Source organism: Frankliniella occidentalis, unplaced genomic scaffold (genome assembly GCF_000697945.3).
Source record: "Frankliniella occidentalis isolate FOCC.00 unplaced genomic scaffold, Focc_3.1 Scaffold6, whole genome shotgun sequence".
Taxonomy (NCBI): domain Eukaryota; kingdom Metazoa; phylum Arthropoda; class Insecta; order Thysanoptera; family Thripidae; genus Frankliniella; species Frankliniella occidentalis.
This window is the reverse complement of record NW_026267136.1, coordinates 3304017-3308910: the sequence shown is the minus strand read 5'-3', so window position 1 is coordinate 3308910 and position 4894 is coordinate 3304017. Positions and strand designations below refer to the sequence as shown.

At 61.5% G+C, this 4894-nt stretch overlaps 1 protein-coding gene across 1 annotated transcript in view; it reads right to left on the bottom strand.

Moving 5' to 3' along the window:
• Window positions 1–4453, bottom strand: part of LOC113216483 (protein stoned-A) — a 7939-nt gene extending 3486 nt beyond the window's left edge. The window contains exons 1-2 of the mRNA XM_026436231.2: window positions 4226–4453; window positions 933–1021 (exon numbers count right to left, since the gene is read on the bottom strand). The gene's annotated coding sequence lies outside the window, so the exon portion shown is untranslated. The remainder of the gene's footprint in view (window positions 1–932; window positions 1022–4225) is intronic.
• Between the last annotated feature and the right edge of the window lie 441 nt (window positions 4454–4894).

Here is a 4894-nt window from a genome sequence, read left to right as displayed (position 1 = left end):
AAATCTGGGTCCTAGGTGCTACAGTAACGAACGTTACATTGCCAGATTCAGTTTTTAACGTAGATTACGAATTTCATAATTATAATGCTCTGCGGTGGCTTTCTGACTCCTCAGGGTCGTTTTTCGATTTTACACCCAAAAGCCCATAAGAAACCCATGTTAAAATGCAAAGACGTTGAGCGAGTAGTTCCTGGGGTCCGATCGGGACGAACGGGGCGGTTTTGGAATGCCCAGAGCATGGGTCATCTCGATCTTTATGAACTAACCGCCGGTCTGATAATTTTTTTGCCGTGGGCCACCCTAGCGGGTGGGCTTGCCTCACCGAGTAGGCAACCAGCCCACACGCGTGAATGAGGTACAGCACAACCAGGAAAGGCACGGAGTCTGTGGGACACCTTGCACATTTGGCGTGACAGAGTCTCGAGGGAAGTTGCATCACTCTACCACCAAACTAAAGCCCCGCACCGAGCGAGCTATGCGGGCTGGACCCCTTCTTCGACAGAAGGTGAGAGGGGTGTGGAGGTAGGCGTTGGGCTCGTCTAGCTCTCTCTTTGCGGGGCTCTACAACCCTTCGTTAGGCCCGTTTCGGCCAGTGCTTAGTTAGTTTGCAATAGGTTTCGATTTGCCCATTTAAAAAAGAATCAGAGGTTGTGGAACCGGGTATGGTTCACGTCGTGCATTACCAGTCATACTGTACCGCATGCAGGCCTGCGGTCGGGTTGCCTACCCGCACGGCGCTTATAAGGTCAGCGACGATTGTCAAGCCCGCCCGCACGTCCGCCTGCGGCAAAGTATAAACGGCTACTACAGGCGGCGACGGCGGAACCGCTGAACCGCCCACCTCGTATCGACGACACACAACCCTCCTCCGGGCGTCACTCTAACACGACCACACACTCTCTCCCTCACTCTATCTCTCCTTCTCTACTCACTCATTCTGCGGGGTCGGCTGGGACTGCACCACAAGACCGTGCCTCGGGCTCATACAGGCTGCTGCGCTTGCCTCGCCCCGCTGGTAGACCTGCAACACACGGAGAGCACACTGCAATCAAGCGACACACAGCAGCGCCGACACACTTGCGACCGATGGGTGAGCCACTCTTCTTCCCACCAGTGCAGAACCCCTCGCCCGGACCAGAGGCCGATGTCTATTGCTGCTGCAGCTGCTGCTGCTGCTGCTGGATCCTGCGGGGTCGTTCTATCAATCCGAAACATTCACCCATTGACCGAGCCGGAACGGCCGCCGCTGCCGCCCTAGTTCCTCTCCCCACCCACCGACACGCCGCCACCACCCCACCGCACCGCACACCACCGCGCCTCCCCCCAACCCTACCCCACGGCCGAGCGGAGCGGAGCTAGCGGAGCCGAGCCTGCCGCCGCGGCCGCCCACGCGCTGGGCTGAGTCACCCTCCTCCACCCTCCCCGCGCACGACACGCGCACCGTGCCGACTCACTCAAGGAGTTGATGTGGCAGGGTGGGTGGACATCGCACACCCCTTGGGGTTATAACGACTTATTGAGGCCGCCTGAGGTTGAGCCCGACGACTTTGAGCCCGGACATAAGTCCGGATTGCAAAAGTTGTGTCGCCCGCCCAGCGGCTGGGGCTCATGTCTTGGGACTTGAGCCGTGATTGCAAAAAAACAATGAGCCCGGACGCATTTTCAGCTCCTAAACGCGCACTTCTTGAACTGATATAGGCTGGGCTCCTCAACTTCAGGCTCAAGCGAGCTGAAGTCGTTATAACCCTCTCTGGGTGTAAGCACTATCGGCCCCGCGCAGGAGGTGAACGCGGTAAAAACAGTGTCTGATTTTTAATAGAGAAAAGGGGGTAAACGGTCGAGGAACTCCAATAGTTTCTGGGAAACTCCTCAAACCTATTCGAGGAAGTCTGTGGGACTTTCCCTCACAAAACCTGAGGTGTTTACCCCAAATCACTGGAGGATCCTTAAAGTTTTCCCTTCATCAGAAGTTGTTTTTACCGTGAAGTTTATCGGTGCAGTGCAATGTGGCGGACCACGATGTTGTCGGTTGTCGGGTCACACTTCGCATGGGTCTTGTCGTCCTGCCCCCCTAGAAGGTCTTATTCCTAATGAACGAGTCCACGCAGGGGATGAGCCGACCGAGGCCTGACTGCGTGTCCCAAGTTATGGGTCGCTCCAGTTAGCTATGAACAAGCAGTCGTGATAACCCTTTTTGAAGTTAAAGTTGAGGAAGCTCTCCTTCTGCGCGAGCCCCTCGATGACCCCGTCGCACACGTCAGCCAGCGCCTTCAACATACCGGCCGCGATCAACGCGGGGATTGACAGCAGGCCGAGCAGCAAATAACTCTACTGGCTAAAAATAATGTCGGAGTTTTTTCTCCTCGCGGCCTTTTTTTATTTTTCTCTCTTTTCTTTTTTCCACATCGCACAGCGGGTGCAGTGGGGCACGGCCCGGCGGGCACGGCAGTGCGGCCGCGACGCGCTGGCACGGCGCCACGTGTGTCGGGGGTCGAGGGCCGCGAAGAGCTGGCGTGATGATCGTCATCCCGGTGCAGGACGCGGAGAGGAACGGGATAGGAGAGCCACCACGTGGCCGTTGCCGTGTCATCACCCTCTCCCTCGGGCTGACCGGCAGCATGCAAGGGAATTGTGTACAGCCAGTTTTGCAAACTGCATAATCAAACGTAAATTCGCCTCCTTCAAAGTGTTAACAAGTATCCCATACATATCACACTTGTCGCCGCACCACACACTTTTCGATCTCATGAAAAGGGGAACTGCTGACATAGACGCGGACCACTAGCCCTCGGTGCACGCTGCTATCGGAACCAACCCCTTTGATCATAGTTCAGGGTGGCTGATTAACCCCGAGCACTTTCTACTTACGATGTACTACCGCATGCATGTGGATGAGTTATGTTTCTCGCATGTGTTTTCTTGTATTAAAAGTAAGCGAGAGAACCTTCTTTGTATGACAAACACCTCTCGCAATCACGGAATAAACGGAACGAAACCTTTTTGTCTACGACCTTCTTATTGCGGTCATTGCGAATACTGTTTTTGCATTGATTCCACGGACGGTATACATAGGCGCTGTTACAAGCGAGCTAATCAATATTGGGACGGTAGGCTCTGCTAACACGGCCTCGGCCGCGTGAGGGAGTGGGAGAGAAAGAGATAAGGACACCACGGGATGAGACATCACGGCGTCCATGCCATCTCCAACCCCTCCGCGGCCTCCGCCGCCCCATACCGCCACCCTGCCCGGCCTCACCCTCCCAGAGCGAAAGAGAGGGCCACCTGATCTTCGGAATATCGCACCAGCGAAATTGACTCTTATTCAACTCCACCTCCCGCTCCCCTCACTCAGCTCGGGTCGGACACACACAAGACGCCCACAGGCGGGGCTGGCGCGCTGGCAACCCCCTCCGCCTGGCGCCCCATCCAGTAGCGCTCTGGCCAAGGCTGCCTGGCTGCCTCGTCTGGCCGGCCCCGTCGATCGATAGCCTTCCGGTATGCTTTGGGAGAACGTGGTCCAAAAATTGGATCGGCCTGCCTAACCTCTCAGGGACGGGTGTTGCGGCTCGGTCGCCCTGCCGACCCGCGGCCCGCGCCCCCCGCGGGGCCCTCTGAGGCTGACGCGGGGCTGACGCGGACTGACGCGGGGCTGTCAGTCCTGACGCGAGGGTGCTACCCTCGGGGGCAAGCACGTGCTCCGCCTAGGTCCGGGTCGCTCCCCATCCAAGATGGCGACGCGCTGACGGGGCGCCCTCCTGCCCAGGCGGGCCGTGTCCGCCCTGGCTTGTTTGGACACGAGGGCTTTCGCGAGAGCGGGAAAGGCGAAAGGCGGAGCTAATTCGGGAAGCGTGACCAGGCCACGGCTGTCCGAGCCGGCGCACCAGGCCTGCGGCTGCGGTCCTGGACCCACCCGGCAACCCCGACGTGTCCGCCGCTAGCTACTGCTAGCTACCCAAAAGCACACACGCGCCGGACACGCGCGCGCCCGCGGCCCCGCGCACGCCGCTGTGACCCCGCACCACGGGGCACCCGGGGGCGAGGGAGTGGGGTGGGCGGGGGCGGGCCTCGGCAGACAGCGTGACACCTATGGGGGGCGGGACTGCACTGCTCGCGAGGCGGAAGGGGCGGGGGTGCCGAGGGCTAACGCTGACGGCTACGTGTTCAAGGCCACCGTCCTGGGAGACTCCGCACTTGCACTGCGTCTTCGTCATCGTCGTCAACTTACTTGAGTTTTGCGTGGCGCTCGGCGCGGTGTCCGGGTGCTTCGGCTGGGCTGGGCCACTCGTTGGGCCAGGCCTTGATGCTCACGGCCTCCTCCACGCTGCTCGGCCCACACTGCCACTGGCCCGACGGCTCCACTCGGCTCCGCTCGGCTCTGCCCCCTCGGCGCCCCCTGGCGCCCCCTGGCGCGCGGCGCCGCGAACCTGCTATCGACGCCTGGCCTGGCGCGGCGCGCGGCTCGCGGCTCGGCGCGGCGCGGCGCGGCGCGGCGCGGCACGCGGTTCGCGACGGGCTGGGACTGGGTGGCGTGGCCGGGGATGGGGCTGCAGGGTAGCGCCGCTCCGCTGCCGCCGCGCTACGCCGCGCTGGGGTGGGCGCCGCCCTCCTGGGCCGCGCCAGCCTCGCCAGCCTCGGCCGCGCCCTGCCAACCCCAGCGATCGATGCCCGGCGGCCCAGTGCCGCGGGGCGCGCTGGCCGCCGCGCTCCTCCTCGCGGATCCTCCCCTCCCCCTCCTCTCTCCCCGCGGCTGCATCGCGCATGCTCCGCGACCGGCGCGGCGCGCCAAGCCGAGCGCCGATCCGTGGCAGAGCCGACGGCGCTCGGGCCCGACCAGGATCGAGGGGGCCGACGAGGGAAAAGCCGCCCCGTGTGTGTCCCGCTGGGGGGAAGGACC